Here is an 18189-nt window from a genome sequence, read left to right as displayed (position 1 = left end):
AAGGTCCAAACTGAAAAACAAAAATGCAGTTCCTTTGCAGTAGTTATTATCACGCTCCACATTTTTAAGAGATAGGATTGTTGATCATCAAAAACACAATACAAAAAAAAAAGGTAATTTTAAAAAATTTTATCCGCTAGTACTGATGTAAAACACGCTTTTTTAACCTAAGATTAAAGTGTAGTATCTGTTCTGTCCAAAGATATTGTGGTGTTAGACAACCATAACATGGTAATATGTCACAAACTCCTACAAGAGTTTTGAAGATATCTCTCTATAACTTCGACATTTCCAAAACTCCATTAACTAAAGTATGCTTCAGAGACTGTGCTTAAATAGGCTATTAATATTACTTGAATATTGCAAACGACATTGTCTGAAAATTAAAAAACAAAAGCAAAATATGCAGAATAGAAATCTTATTTTTAATAGTTCAAATGGAAAAGATACAGACGTTTTTACCACACTTAACTACTATGATTCTAACTCAAGAGAGTGTTTATCTCCCTTGAATTTTTACATCCAAGTTATCTCTCTTGAATTATTCTGATAAAGTTTAGACACGTGCTCTCCTGTCTGGAAATTAAGAAAATCTGCATGATCAGAAATTGAAAATGAAACTCTTTCTAGTCAGGCTTTTTCTTTCAAAACTATTGGATCTGGTTCTACTGGCTGCCGTCTTTACATTCCTTTTACAAATCTTGACATTGCATCTGCCAGACATATTTTCTGGTAGCAGTCGCCTAGACTCCCAGAACAGTACAACAAAGTGACATTTCATTCTCTATTGTTTATGCATAATTTCTGTCTATGATCCTGGCAATACATCTGTCTTTCTAATTCCATTGGAACTGTAGGGTTATTCATTCTTTAATAATGTCTCTCATTTTATCCCTTAGCATATCGTATTGTGTCCCTTTTTAAAAATTTCTGTAATATATTTTATGCTTGTCTTTGATAATCTGTTTATATGAAAATAACTGCAGAGAAATCAAACTGCTTTTCCTTTTCTCTATCCAGAGTAATACAACACCTAAAATGGCGTCCAACTATAGGAGAAAGATATATCCAAACACACAGTTGCTAAAATCATAAAAACTATCATATCAAATATTCATTAACATATTAGATTTCATTTCAGATTCCAAAAATTAAGTACTTTGGTTAAATAATCATCCGACTCTAGCAAAATGATGATGAATCTTGTTCTAAAACTTTGCTATAAAATAAAATAAAAATAAAATAAAGTAAAATAAAAAGTACACAAAAAAAAAAGAAATACTCACAAGATTTCAGCAAAGTTCCATTGATTTAATACTGTGTCGGTGGAAATGTTTTTAATCCTGAAAAAAAAAAAAAAAAAAAAAAAGAAATGAAAAAATATTAATTTAAAAAAATAAAATATCTTAAAAAATTGAAGGAAAAAGTAAAATGAGATATCTATGCATATTTATAGTTTTTCTGTAATAAGAGTTTTTTTGATCGTTGTTGAGTTATTAGACTGAGTTAGTATTAAGGAGAATGGAAAAAATGAATGACCATCCATAACTAGAAAAATCTGATGTTTGGTGCTAATGCAGAGAGTGATCCGCGCTATTTTTTAAATCGTATTTCCACGTTTAATTAAAGTTTTATGATATGTTTTTTTTTATTCAATTGTAAGGTTAAAGTACAGAATAGGTACAAAACACCCTCTCCTCCCCATGTTAAAAATGGCTTTTTAAATAATAACGTTATTATTTCAGCACGGATCAATAAGTGCATGAGTACCTGATGTTTAGCTTTTTTTCCCCCCAGTCCCAGATTGGGTTTCTCTTTGACCCAAACCTTTCAACATGGCACTCATTTCGGTCCACCATAATTTTTTTTTTTTTTTTTTTTTGCTTGGTTGGAATTAAAGTTTGGGAATCAGCATTAAAATAGATCTGTCCTTTGTTTTCTGACAACCTTGTGACTATCCAACATATCCCCCACCCTACCTCCTTTGTATCCATGGCAGGATGATTAAATGAGAGACTAGTACAGACAGACAGACAGAGAGAGAGAGAGAGAGAGAGAGAGAGAGAGAGAGAGAGAGAATTGTTCTACTCCATCCCCTTACCAATTTTACATTTTTTTTCCTTCCTTCATTACCGTTCACAACTCGCTTGTCTGACAGATTGGCTCCCAGACCGAAAATGTCAGCCACAGTTGATTATAGTCTATTAACAAGGTCTGATTTTTCAACAAAGATTGTCAACCACACAAAAGAATACATGGATTATCACTCCTATTAAATTAATAAGTTGGTTCTTTAGAAGGGCTTACAGCGCTCAATATCAGGAATAGAAAATGAATAGGGGTATAGTTTTTTTAGCCATAGAATTACTAATCACCATGGAACTTCAAATTAAAAATGCAAGCATGTGTCTAGTTATACACATCTATATAAGAGGAAAAGGTAGCTTGCTGGGAAGCATTGCTGATAAATAAATGTGGATATAATGCAAGCATGTGTCTATATATATATATATATATATATATATATATATATATATATATATATATATGCAGGGTAAGCCAAAAATAGGTGGATAGTAAAAATCATTTCTTTAGAGATCACGCGCAGAGATACAACTGAATGTACTAAGACAATTATATTAATGAAAATTAAATGTTATTTATCAACACAAGTGCTTAAACTGTTTTCCTTCTTGATTTACACGGCTTTGAAGTCTGCCTCTTACGCTTCAAACAATTCCTACTTTTGGCTCACATGAACAGACAAGAATGGAAAATGAATATAGAAATATCTAAAGCAATGACTGAAACCTTATAAAATGGCTTCCAGTCTGTAGTGGAATGGGGCCGTAAATTGATGGTAACATTTAATGCTACTAAGACTAAGCTCCTTTCCTTTAAAAATAAGAAACCTTCTCAACCACTGATTGTTATGACTAATAATGTGCTACCTGAAAGCTCTTCGTTCAAACTCCTTGGCTTAATATTCACCGACATCATGAATTGGAATACACTGAAGACATTGCTACGGTTGCTGCAAAGAAGGTGGGACCTTCATACCATGCTAGAAAATTACTTACACATGACAGTATCCTACAGCTCCACAAACACACCATTCGCTCATGCATGGAATATTATTGGCACATCTGGGCTAATGTATCTATCACTAGTATCTCACTATTAACCAAACTCCAACCTCTGTCTCATCACCACAATCTTACATCTCTGTGCCTGGTATACAAGTATTTTAATGGCATGTGCTCTGACAAACTCATAACATGTGTGCCTCTTTGACATACATACCACCAACAAGCAACAAAATCCCACCCCTTCAAAGTAAAGACCCCTTGATAACGGAAATCCTTCTACTCTAATAGTTTCTTCTCTCAAACTGATAGACTTTGGAATTCCCTTCCGGTTTCCTGATTCCCTGACTGTACTGACCTGCAAAACTTCAAATAGAATTTGAAATATAGTATATACTAACTCTACCGATCATTTACGTTCAAAATTTGTTTTGTAAATATTTTTTTGTTAAAAGCTCATCAATAACTAACGAGAATGACTTGTTCTTTTAGTAAATGTTATTCCCTTTAGCTGATTGGTCTTTTAAGGTGATTATTTAACGATGTCTACATATTATTACAATGCCGGACCGAATTAAGTATTTTTTTTTGTAAATAAATTATACCAACGTATGTTAATCTATAGCAAATAACTACGTACAGCAGTATCAAATGATAGTCAGAATCAACATCCACAGTGGAGTTTAAATTCAGCAGCATGAAAAACCACTATATAGAATCACATATCAAGTTTTTGAGTAATATGAAAAAAGAGCTCCAAAAATGCATGTTTCTTTAGCCCTAAAAGTCCCAGAGGAATGTGAACAAAAATTTTGCAATGGTCACCCATACTGAATTTATATTAAGAACAATGACCTCCACATTTTGGCCAAGTTTCAGAAAAATCTAATCGATGGACCAAACGCTATCGGTCAAAAAGTGTCATTTTTCGCAATTTAGGGGCATTTTTGACCTCTGGAGCTCCTGGGAACGCTGAATTCCAGTGTAAATGGATAACGGTACAGTTTTAGGCCTTAAGACATGCATATTTGAGTTGACTATCATGAAAAACCATTATATAGTCAGACAAAGTTTTTGTTGAAAAATAAAAGAGCCACAAAAAGGGTTGTCTTTAGCACTAAAAGTTCCCGGGGATGCGAATCAGAATTTTACCAGATTTATATTAAGAACAATGGACTCCACATTTTGGCCAAGTTTCAGAAAAATTTAATCGATGGATCAAAAGTTATGGGGAAAAACATGCCATTTGGGGGTATTTTTGACCTCTTTTGAGCCCTGGTTATGCAACAGGAATTTTTGAAAAAAAAAAAAAAAAAAAACTTTTTACTGTGCACATCTATTTAATGAAATACAATTTGTGACAAAATTTCAGGAAAAAATAATGGACAGCTATCTGGCAAACGTCCTGACTAATGGACGCCCGGATACCACCGAAAACATTGAGGGATCAAAAAGTATGAGGCATATTTTGCATTTAATTCGTCATGATTCGGAATTGGAGTTGGTTAGGGTTCATGATACTTGGATTCTGGGTTGAAACTGTAATATGGTTACTTTCCATACTGATAAATGTAGAAACGGGAAACATGTTTATTGATAAATGAAATATTAAATAATTATACTTTATTTGTTTTACATAAGTATTAATATGTCGCTACATATTCATGAGCATGTTTCGGTCAGCCAGTTACAAGTAACTAGACCTCTTCAGGTGTTATTTATACAAAAGTTTAGTCTGTACATGCTCATGAACGTGTAGCGACATTAATGCTTACGTAAAACAAATAAAAAGTATATCTTGCCCTACTTCGGTAATGAGCATTAACCTTGTTGAAACTTCATTGGTTGCTTTACCCCTGAAAATTATTAACCTTGTTGAAACTTCATTAGTTGCTTTACGTCTGAAAATTATTAACCTGGAAATAAATATGAGAGAAAGTTGGCAATTAAATTTCTCTTTTTTTTTTTTTTTTTTTATTTTTTATTTTGGAATCCATTGCATTTTTTGCTAATTATTTTGGAATTATATTGCATTTTCAAATTTTTATTTTATTTTTTTGTTTTTCGTAATTCTAATTTAGAATCATTTTGTAATTGTTTTCAGAGTTAATGTTTTATTTTCAGATCATGATAATGGAATGTTTAAAACATTTTCAACATCTTTTTGCTTTTTAATTTTTTGATTTCTACTAAAAAGTAATTCATAATTAGTTGCCAATTTTTTTGAAAATCTTTTCATTTAAAAAAAAACAAAAAACGGCAAAAACTTGGTTGCTAACACAATATACGAGGTGCCTTCAATAAATTTCCAGACTTTTTTCCATATGTGCACTTTTATTGACAGCACTAGTCCACTTCAAAGTAATCTCCTCCGACTGCAATACACTCGTACCATTCCAACAACTTCTGAAAGGCCCCATGCAAGTAATCTTGTGTGAGTGCCAATGATTCTCGTCACAGCCTCTCTCATCTCAATTGTATCTTAACGACAGCCTCTAAGGCTTTCCTTGAACTTAAGCAATAACTGAAAGTCACAGGGAGCAACGGTCTTGACTATTAAGGAAGATGTGGAAATATCTTGATGCCCATCTTGGTCATGACAACATCTTTCTTTCTGATCTTCTCTGAGTATCCTTAGGGCAAATTTCATGCAAATCTTCCACATCATGAATAATTGTGTGTACAGTTCCCACACTGACATCAAACTGTGCACTTATTGACTCTATAGACACACGACAGTCTTTATCCATGAAATTCTTTATTTGACTAATCAACTCTGGTATTCTGACTTCCTTAATCCTACCAGACCTCTCATCATCCTTCACAGACTCCCTGCTTTCCTCAAAACCTGATGCTCAATTCATGCAAGATGGTCCAAAAGCAGTCTGAAGTATTCCATACGTTTCTGTGGCATTTTTATCAAAAACACAATTTTATTGCATATCATTTTTCTACAGTGTCCTCATGTCCAGATTGCACTTTTGAAATTCACCAGCTGTGATGACGATCCGGCTTTAGTAGGGTGTATTACTGCTGTAGCTGTTCATTTGAACGTGAAATCATAGAAATTGATCCGTCATCTCATAAAATGTATATCAATAACATACTGAATTTTCAAGGGTCTACAACAATTTTAAATGTGTGTACAAAAACGGTTTGAAACTTAGTATGTTTAAAGTCATCTTTGATTAAAATGTTCAAGGATAAAATCTAGTAAAGAGACGAAGCAAAAGACATCTATTACAGGAATAACCTTCATGTAGTCCCCACTCTCTTTCGACGGGGGAAGAGTCATAGAAAAGGAAGGATGTGCGATTGTTTATGAACAGGAAAACAAGAATCAAATCAGGTCAACAAGGATTATTTAGGGATCTGAGTAAACGAGACAGTGGTCATTTTTTTTTCACTTGACTTGATGAAAAATAAAAAAAAAATGGCCCTGGAAAAAAAAAAAAAAAAAAAAAAAAAAAAAGATGTATACAAAAAAAAAAAATAAATAAATAAACAAACCAAAATAACAATTTGATTAATATGTACAAAAGGTACACTGTTTCATAAATTAATTTCCATGGACGTTTTTTATACATTTTCGTTACAGAATGATTTCTATATATACTATTTATCCAAAGGGAATCTACAATTAAGTACCCTCATTTACATATTATTTAGCGATGGGAGTAAACTAAACTGTTTTAATAATTATCTCTGTGTTATTAATCGTTTGTTGCAATGGAATTGTTTTAATTTTTCTATTTAGAAATATTATTTAAAAAGTTGATTTATTAAATTTTTAATTTAATTTATATTTAATTTCAACTATTATTACCGACATAGTTACTTTTAAAAATGAAAGTTTATTTCACCTATGAGAGTTATTTCCCCTTTTATCTTAATAGACGAAAATGGGTGTTTTATGTTTTTGGTATATCTTTAATAGCATGCAACTAAACCCTCCAGAAGCCAATGTGTTTCAAACTGGCAACGCCGGGTATATACATCTAGTATATATAAATATTGTTTTTTGTCTCATGCTGGCATTGATATTAAAAGCCTACTTTTTCTATTTAGAAATTATTAAAATGATCTTTTTAATATACTCAGTTATGGATATGTGAGCGACTACATAAAGGTTAACTAATTTGCATATTTCTTTCAAAACTGAGCATAAATTAACTACTTATTCATTTTCATGATTTGTTATTAGATGATCGATTTCATTTCACTATTATGCTGAATTCTATTTATGCATAGTTTCTACATTCTGCATAATTGCATAGAATTTAAGATGAAAACATTCTAGCACACACAAACACACACACAAGTAACCAGTGCGTGTACGAAAAATCTCTACCAAACTCTTCTTTGCTATAAGAAGTTTTATTCCTCATATTGGAGTGAATCCCAATAAAAACGAAGTATACACAATATTTAAAATAAAACATAAAATAAACAAAAATTTGTCTAATTCAGAGTTTGTCAAGTTTGATTAATCCCAGAAATTTAAAAATAATAAAATAAATTTTCTTTAGAAGAAAGAAAAAAGATAGAACAAATTCTCGTTATTTTAGTAAAAAATCAGTTTAATTCAAACCTATCGTTCATGGCATGGGATAGTTTAGTAAAAGAATTTTACAAGATTATTTGAAAATTATGCACGTAAATATGTAGGTAGAAACAAAAAAAATATTAACAGGAAAATGCCTTTTCTTCTTCTTCTTCTTCACAAAGAGTCAATCACTATGGAATTTTTAAATTTTCCAAAAGTAGAAATAAAATCTTGTAGTGAAAACCAAAAATAATGTTAAGCAAATCTTGAAAATTCCAAAATCCCAGAAATGAGTGGGCATAATCTGATTATGTTTACATTTTTGTATCTGGTTCACTACCGAATTAATCAACCAATCATTATGAATTTTAGAACACAGCTGCTAGGTGTAAGCAGTCCAAATGTAGGATGTATTTTGTTTTATGCAAAGGTGGTAAAAAGAGAGTGGGTGCACTTTCTTAAAATTCTGATTTTGTAAAATTTTAACAGTAAATTTTAACTAAATTTTAATGATCGCTATCAATTAATATGCACCAAATTCCAGTTTCTTTATAATATTTTAAAGGGTTTTTTTTTGGGGGGGGGGGGCTTATGGGGACAACGTCTCATTTGAAAATTAAAATATATCACATCTGCACCGAATTTGATCCCCAGTCAATTAGATGCTAATGAAGCAAGAATCCACGAATTCACCTTAAACCTCCTTAAATTTTAGAACTTTCTTAGAATTGAAGTCATGTAATAGATTTATATTCTAGACATAAAATTTTGTATTATAATCTTGATTTAAATCTGTGTAAGGTGACCTTAAAAGTGGTGAAAAACTTAATATTACCTGAACTAAAACGGGTTTGTTTTTTTATATATACTAGAAAACGTACTAGACGTTTCCCCGATATTAAACATAACATTGCATTCCTTTAAAAAATAAATTAAAAAAACGAAAAAAAAAAAACAAAAAAAAAAAACGGACATTTGCATACGAGTATTATGTTATATTTTTAAACAATTCACTTCTTGTAAAAAAAAAAAATTACTCGAGCTAAGATCGAAATCAAAACCTAAAGACAGCGAGTCAAGTATGATAACCATTAAACCAGATCTTTATAAAGTGTTTTTAAACCTTGTGAGACAGTTGACAAGCATAAAAATCCGATGACCTCCCCCACCATGTACCGATTTCTTTTTAATTTTGACCCCTTAGCAGCTCTTTTTCGGATAAAAACTGATTAAAAAGTTTTCCACATGTCTGAATACCCTATATACCCGATTTTGAATTTGTAGATCAAAACTTTGTTGAGTATATAAGTTGAGAAGTGTCCTCACACACACACATTATCACTTATATATGACATACATACGTACATACATACACATGCACAGGTAAAGTAATTTTTTCACCTCCATTAGTACTTATACAAGTTTCATAAAAGATTCTGTTGTATTAGTCTAATAGAGCACATATTGGACCATGTTGTTAGAAATGATTGAGTTATTAGCAACCAAATTTCCATGAATTTTCTACTTACAATCGCTTCCTAGTTCTCTATCCTTTGCTTTCAAATTTACGACAACTCTACAATGTGTTTTTTTATGTTAAATATAAAAAAGATTAACTTTTTTTAAAATAAGTGATAGGTTTAGAAATTTCATGGTTAATTAAGTAAATGTGTTTTAATTTTTTTTTTTTTATACATCTCTGCCAACATGAGATGCTAAACAAAAACTGATGAGGATGATAGAAAACCTGAGTGTGCAGCGAGGGGGGGGGGTAATATTCAAGATCAGAATCTAGAGTTTATTTTTAATACTGATTGGATGAAGCACCGGACATTCCTTCTGTTATCAACTTGATGGATTCATTCACATCACGTATTGACCACCATGTCGCCATCTTCGATTGCATTATTTAGAGTATATGGAAGAAAAGATTCAATTGATCACCATGTATGCTGCAGAACATTTTAAATATCAATTAATTCAGCAATCATCACCGGCTGTGGATTGCATCATTCAGGATATCATAACACAAGCGGCCATTCACAGACCAACACCGTCACTCACCTACTACTTTCATAATGCATTGTGCAATAAGAAATTAATGACTGAAAAATGTAAAACATAGACAATGATTGAAATATAAGTGAGAACATATTTCAAGATATGAACGGAAGATTGTGAAAAACTTAAGCATCGACCAAAAAACTTTTCTTTAAAAAAAAAGTTATGATAACTTGTCTTTCTCAGACCTCTCCCCACACACCTTTTCTGATGCTGGCAGTGGACAAGCATAATTAATGTGCATTATGTGCAACGGCCAGTTCTGTGGCCATAAAATCCATGGTGAAATGTCAACAGGAAACGAATGATGTCAGCTGGTTTAGCCAGGGACAAACATGAAAATAGATAAAGAATTTGTGGATTAAACTATTTGAGAAGCGTCTATGGCGTTGCCACAAGACCTTTTATTTTAAAGAAAAATGTAAGTATGCACCTGGTTAAGAATATCCATGGTAACTTTTGAGAAGAGAAATAGACGGTAGTTGTTTTTTGTTTGCTTTTTTGTGGAAATGCTTCAGACAAGGCATGAGGCCACTTGATGTTAGGAGCTAAAATAAAATACATTAAAATAAAAATTTAAAAAAAGCAGCTAATGAAAGTGAGCTGGATAGATTTTAACCACAAAAACAGCAATTCTTCCCCCTTATTCAGAAAGATCATTCATGGAATGTGAGGACTAAATGACAAAATAAATGCAAGAATTATGAGGTTGTCGCAAGTAAATTCAAGGCCCACTACCAGATTTTCCTAAATCAATTGGATAAACAAATATTCATTACTAACAGGAGGCACCTGGTGTTGCCCAGTCGTAAAATACACTTAAATATATTTGATTTATGCAGATTTTATAGTATGGAGTAAATTCTCTATCAAATATTACATATTATAGCGCATCCAAAATATAATACTAATTCCAAAAGTAAAAACAAAAAAATATGACTTTAGTGCCATCAGCTAGAATTGAAATCGAAACCCAAGCATATAGCAATCTAGCCTTAGTTGTTACTATTTGAGCTATAATCAGTTGAATAAGAAATAGCAAAAATATGAAATACCATTAACATATAAATGTATATATTTGTGCATGACTACAAGAGAAATTTTAGTTGACTTACGCCTGCCAAGTTCTAATTTTATCCAATTTTGACTCCTTAGCAGCTATTTTTACTGACTAAAACCCCATAAAAAAATTTACAAAAAATGCAATCATTTGACCCACTTTGCGTCTCGGAGGAGATGCAGTTTGATAAAAATGGAGGCAAACAGACAATGAGTTTTATAAATTAGATAACAATGAATAAATATGACATATTGCCACTTTCCTTTTATTTATGTTTTTTTACTAAATTGGTTTTCTGATAATTGTAAAACAATAAAAACTTGTAATAAATGAATATCTGAACGATTTCAATAGTCACAACACAAAGTCAATCCAAAATATGGAAAATTTTGAATCAGTCCTAGAAATAGCCAGAGCATTTTATAATTTGTAAGCTGCAAAAAAAATAAGCAGATGATACTAAGCATGCGAAGGCTTAGGTTATGGTTAGAATTAGATTAAAAAATATTTTAGCATCTTAAAAAAATAGTTTATTTTCCTCCCCTCCCCAAAATATGGCTTTCAAATCATAAACTGCTTCGACCATTTTTGTTAGCAACAATTTTAACCGGGTAATGAATGACCTATAAAAAACCGTCCACAAAAGAATGCAACCATTTCTCGCTTCGTGTTGCTCTGTAGCCTTTCGTATTCAAGGAGATACAGTTTGAAAACATTGAGACAGACAGACATAGAGTTTGATAAATTAGCTAAACATTCAGAACTTCACATATAAAAAAATAGAATTTTCAAAGTGATTAGACGCCTGCCGTTGTGTGAGAAAAGAGAGGCAGGGAAGCACACCTGCAAAGAATGGAGCAATGGTTGAGAAAAAGATGAGGATCCAATGAGCAGCATCCTCACTTCCATGCTCATTCGCCCTCGACTCCAGTTTGGTGTCAAAAGCAGAATTTTGTATCTCAGAAAATACAGTGTGACTGGAACACACAATGCCGAAAAAAGAAAAGTTTGTTTTATCATATAAATTGCATCAAGTTTGTTTTATCATAAATTGCATCAAGTTTGTTTTATCATATAAATTGCATCAAGTTTGTTTTATCATAAATTGCATCAAGTTTGTTTTATCATAAATTGCATCAAGTTTGTTTTATCATATAAATTGCATCAAATTTGTTTTATCATATAAATTTATCATATGAATTGCATCAAGTTTGTTTTATCATATAAATTGCATCAAGTTTGTTTTATCATATGAATTGCATCAAGTTTGTTTTATCATATGAATTGCATCAAGTTTGTTTTATCATATGAATTGCATCAAGTTTGTTTTATCATATGAATTGCATCAAGTTTGTTTTATCATATGAATTGCATCAAGTTTGTTTTATCATATGAATTGCATCAAGTTTGTTTTATCATATGAATTGCATCAAGTTTGTTTTATCATATAAATTTATCATATGAATTGCATCAAGTTTGTTTTATCATATGAATTGCATCAAGTTTGTTTTATCATATGAATTGCATCAAGTTTGTTTTATCATATAAATTGCATCAGGTTTGTTTTATAATATAAATTGCATCAAGTTTGTTTTATATGAATTGCATCAAGTTTTGTTTTATCATATAAATAGCATAAAGTTTTGTTTTATATAAATTGCATAAAGTTTTGTTTTATATAAATTGCATAAAGTTTTGTTTTATATAAATTGCATCAAGTTTTGTTTTATCATATGAATTGCATCAAGTTTGTTTTATCATATGAATTGCATCAAGTTTGTTTTATCATATGAATTGCATCAAGTTTCCATAGATAAACTGATAAACTATCATCTCATAACCATGTTGATACTTTTCCATTATTACTGGCGATCAATTTGAGCCAAAATATTGTTTGATGATTCATTTATGAATTTTTAGATGAGGAATTAGTGTTCGAATTGTTTGGATTCATCAAACTACTGTTCTCATCTTGAGTGTCATTAGTTTTGGTCGATGTGCAACCTCTCTTTCACAGGAGAGACGTTGCGAGCCTGTCTTTGCTTTATCGTTACTTCCATGGAAAGTGCTCGTCTGAGCTCAAATATCTGGTCTCCCCTTGCCAATCTTTCACAATAAACACCCGTCTAGCTGAAATCAGTCAAAAATCTTCCCCACTCTTTATCTGTGCCAAAACCAAAACGTAGATTCCATGAACAAAGCTTATTTCTTAAAAGTGCACGCCTGTGGAACTCTCTTCCGTTTGCCTGTTTCCCACCTGACTACAATCTGGATGTTTTCAAGTCCAACATAAACAAATTCCTGATGAACCGTCCGCTTAAGTAAGACACTTTATCAAATCTCCAATACTAACGATTACTATGGTACTATCCCATTCATTACTGTACACGCAATAACCCTTATCCCCGAGTGGCTTCCAGGCCTTGATAAGTGGCGACTACGTTGTAAAAAAAAAAAAAAAAGTAACCTCTGACCTTCTCCAGATGTATAAGTAGCGATATTTAGAAAAGGTTAGTTACATACTTCTGTGGATTCACATTGCGGTTCTAGTTAAAAGTAAAAAATTCCAAAACATAAAATTATCAAAACAAAACACGAGATTATTTCTAAACTAAAAAACGAAGACTAAAGTGTAATTAGATCCATTAATCAGTTGTAAGCTCTTAAAAACATAATTTACGAAACTGTTATACCGGCCTTCCTTGAACAGAGGAATTTACACCGATTAGCACTATAAATAGCGCTAGTAATTCCAACACCGGTGAGAGAGATGCGACTGCACTTCAACTGCTAGCCAAGTGCCCAGCAGATATACACGCTTTCCTATCTTTGTACATTATTGTTAATACACTTGTTCCTTAACTGAACCTCGACTTGATTGTTCTTATTTTACTGTTGTTCCACGACACAACAGAAACTAACAGACTTTTGATACACATAAACGTTCAAATTCTTGTAAATAGATACATCAAATTCCCTTTAACGAGATGCTTGACGCGATCTTTAAAAAGTATTTTCAAACCTACTTATTCTTAACATAAGGAATATGTCATGTGAACGATTCACGCATGCGCATTTGTGAAACAATTGATAAACAGATAAAAATCTGATAACCCCCACATACCAATTTTTTCAATTTTTACCTCTTAGCAGCACTTTTTTCTGGATGAATACTGATTAAAAAGTTTTTCACATGTCTGAATACCATCTATACCAAATTTCAAGTCTGTAGATCAAAAATTTAAGTATATAGGTTGAGAACTGTCCTCACACACATTCTCACTTTCATGGAGATATAGATAACATTTTTATTCACACGAACATGTGCAGACATGATTCAGCTAAACCCAATGGGCATCTAAAACATGCTTGTATGAATAAAAAAATTATGGAATATGCCGTTTGGTTTACTATTAAGCACTGTGATATTAACACAATAGAAACAGAATTGTTTATCTGCTAAAATTGTGCATGTGTGTGTGTGTGTGTGTGTGAGTGAGACGGGGGGGGGGAGAGAGTATGAGAGTTGTGGATTAGGCTCTACAACAATGAGGGCTTATTGATATTGGAGACAGCTGTCATATTCAGACAGAAGGACGGACAAACAAGAAACCAACAATATATAGTTGTATTAGTTTTTATAAAGAGACTGCTCACTATGGTAGATCTCTCCAAACTTAAATCGATATGACTACGTAATTGTGTGTGTGTTTGTATGCGGTGTGTTAGTCATTGGCTGCGGTTCCAAATGAATTCATAAAGAAACTGCCAACAGTTTCATAATAAAGAAGAGGGATATTCAGCCGAGTTAGGGCTAGGGCTTACAAACAAGTGGATAAAGAACGGTGGTGGAGTGGTGAAGTTAATCAACAATGTCATTGGGAGAGTGAAATGATCAAGACCAAGCAAGGTTTTCAAACCCTGATGAGTCACCCACTACAAGGGAGAGAAAGAAACGGTGGGGTTGAGGGTGGTAGCAGATCGTGTCTCCAGGCTGGAAACCTAAAGAACACATCCTTCTTACAAATCAATATTCGACCAGACTTACACGCAAGCGGATTTGCAACTGGTGGAATCCTCTCTCTCTTTCATTGTCGGCCATTAAGAAGCCGATACATAAAATACCTACCCCTCTCCGTCCGGTGTTCACCCCACCTCCATACAATTATATATATATATATATATATATATATATATATATATATATATATATATAGCTGAATACACTGTCAAAAATTTCCCCCACTCTTTATCTGTGCCTAAATCAAAACGTGGATTCCATGAACAAAGCTTCTTTCTTAGAACTGCACGCCTGTGGAACTGTTCCGTCTGCCTGCTTCCCACCTGACTACAACTTGGATGTCTTCAAGTCCAACGTTAACAAATTCCTAATGAACCGCCCCCTTAAGTAAACATTTCATCAAATCTCCACACTAACGTACTGTACTTGCAATAACCCTTATTCCAGAGTGGCTTCCGGGCCTTGATAAGTGGTGACCACCGTGTAAAAAAAAAAAAAATGTTTACAATTTTTATCTTGAAATAAAGTTTTAAAACAACATTTGGAATAAGGTCAAGTCATTAAAAAACTTACTAGTTTTTGTTTTTTTCTTAAAATGTTACATGATAAGGGCTGTCCCCTTTTCATGTAAGTATAAAAATGGAGAGATTTAGTTAAAATGAAAATGAAATAGAATAGACGAAATTCGAAACTCGTAAATTAGGTGTAGAAATAGATTACGAGAGAGAATTAGAAAATGGAATGTAAAACAAACCATTGTTTAGCTTAGAGATAAAATAGTTTCAAGAAAAGAATGTGCGTTGTCAATTCTGTTATGAAAAATTCAATTGAGGAATGCACCTATACAAGATAATTGAATAAACATGTTTTTAACATATTGGAAAAATAGGTTACTGGGAATATCGGTTAAAATTCCTTTTGTAAACAAAGGAAAAAGTTTTGGACACGCATGTCCAGAACACGTGAAAGACACATGTTTTAACATGTGTATGACGTCATGGAAAATGGGAAGTTCTAGATATAGTTAGAAACTTGAGAGAAACTGGGGAAGAAACTCAGAGAGAGTCTGAGGCCGACAGACAACAGTCCAGACATGGACATTCGAACGTCTAGAAGTGAGACGGTCACTTTTGAAACTTAGAATGTGAAGCTTTAAATTCTTGACTCAGAAAACCACGGCTGGTTGTGAGAAGAAATAAACCCATCGTGTGTTTTTATAAACGTCGTCTTTGTGTTGTGATTCTACCAAAAGGTAAAGTGAAAATTGTTATTATATGTCTTGTATATAATGTGTCTTAAAATGTCTTTACATACACGTCTCGACATCTCATATCGACAATGTGAACTCTACATCTCATATCAACACTTCTAAGTAATGAACATTTTTAATATATATGAATCTTCATAACACGAACACGGAACGCAACAATATCTCTCACTAACAACATCCCTCTTAATAAAAACTCTCTCTAAGACTCTCACTATTAATAACAACAAGAACAATAATAATAATGAAACCCCTATATAACAAAAATATAATAATAAAAAGAAAATACTGATAAAAAATATCTGTATGGAGTTATATTGATAGTCGAAAATAATTTTAAATATAGTTATGTGAATAATTTTATCTTGAAAGAAACGTATATGAAGCCATTTAATATTTAAAAAAAAAAAATAGAAAAAACTATCAACGTCATCTCTAATTCTTTTAGATGACATTCTACACAGTTATTCGATTTGTAGTTTTAAAACTGCATTATAATTTAAAAGGCAACAGACTAAAATATATTCATAAAGATTTAATTTTATATTGTTTCTTTTTTGTAGAACATTTTAACATTCACAAAATTTGAAATTTGAATCTTTTCTATATGTTTTCTTATAAAGTTGGTTGTTGGTTGGGGATCACTCTGTTCATTGATGTATGTTAGAGACAACCATTGTAATCCACTGTAATATGTCCATGTAGGCATATGAATTAATTGTTAGTTAATCAATTAGTTAATTATTAACCTTCGATGGTTAATTATGAATTGAAAAAAAATGCCGTGTTTGTTTCATATAAGATGCATATTGGAATTCATATCGACACTATACAAAAGGATAAATTAATTAATACAGCCATTTTAGTTTTACACACACAGACACAGAGAAGACCATCTGTCTATATTTACAGGTTGACAAGAAGAGAGCGAGTGGCATGCAATCACTCATTTTATATAGACAAAGAGAAGGTTACTAAGTTACTCAAAAAGGTTTAAATAACACGTCATCATAAACCAAGACAAGAGGAGGCAACTTTTCACATGGTTCAAGAGGAATAACTGTTGCAGTTTTCACAATATTAAAATTCTATACAAACACTGACATCTCCAATATGAATAAGTGTTGTATTGTCTCTTTAGGATGTCTACTTTTAGGGATGATGTAGAAAAGATGAAGTAACTCTGTCTGCTTTATGTCCTAATTCCAGAGCAGTTATCAAACATAGCTATGATGGAAGTAAGCAGCACACCTGAAGAGACTACACAACAGCAACAATTTATTTATTGGTCAATAGCAAAGTTAAATCACACAAATCACTATGATTAGATGTTCCATTGACAATTATCAATGGCAGTCAGATGACTTACCGGATGTTCTTGCAGCCGCGTTAGCATCTGTAAATGCACAATAAAGTGCATACGAAGTACACATCACTAGTGAAATCACATAAATTAAAACTAAACTTGTCTAGAATAGGTGTAGATATCCTACTGGAAGGATAGAAATCCTTCCAAAGACAATGAGACATCTTCAAAACTGGTACACATGAAGCAGAGGCCCAAACGGCAATCTTCCATTGATGTAATGAAGAACTGAAACAAGAAATAATGAGACCTGCAGGCAAATATTGCTATAATACCTTAAACTAAGCCCTTTGCTTAAATTAAACATTTGGTGGTGAAGGAAGAAAGCATTTTTGTGCACTGGTAAGATGTCACAGGTGTAGATATTAGAAAATTTCTTGCTAACCTTTGCAGGCAAGCAGCACTGTGTAATTTCACAACTAAGTGTTCAGAACCAGGCTGCACTCGTATATTCAACAACAGTATAAAAATTATTAAGGATGATTTCAGACCCAGAAATGTTGGCAAACTTTCTTGGAAAAACTCAATTGTAAAGAATTTATATCATTCCTGATCCCAAAAGTTTTTAATTTGGCAATATTCAAGCGCTTTCCTAAAACAGAAATGAAAAATACTTAAACATGTCAGTGGAACGAACACAGACATGCAGCTGTCTTAAAAGATCTTCCAGCTGGAATTAAGTAAATCACAAAAATAATAATTTTGGAGATGGAAATCCAATATAACATTTGTGACCTGTGAGAGCTTGGTCTCCTGATTGTGATACTAAAAGTCATCACTTA

The 18189-nt window shown here is 32.2% G+C and overlaps 1 protein-coding gene across 2 annotated transcripts in view; it reads right to left on the bottom strand.

The window, feature by feature from the left end:
* The window catches only part of LOC145292217 (DCN1-like protein 3), a 315593-nt gene that overhangs the window by 180082 nt on the left and 117322 nt on the right, over positions 1 to 18189 (bottom strand). For both annotated transcript variants that reach the window (XM_080138536.1, XM_080138537.1), the window contains exon 2: positions 1287 to 1343. The gene's annotated coding sequence lies outside the window, so the exon portion shown is untranslated. The remainder of the gene's footprint in view (positions 1 to 1286; positions 1344 to 18189) is intronic.

The sequence above is a fragment of the Euprymna scolopes genome, chromosome 13 (genome assembly GCF_053919585.1).
Source record: "Euprymna scolopes isolate OS-2025 chromosome 13, ASM5391958v1, whole genome shotgun sequence".
NCBI lineage: Eukaryota > Metazoa > Mollusca > Cephalopoda > Sepiida > Sepiolidae > Euprymna > Euprymna scolopes.
Note: the sequence above shows the minus strand (reverse complement) of the source record. Positions and strands in the feature narration are given on the sequence as shown.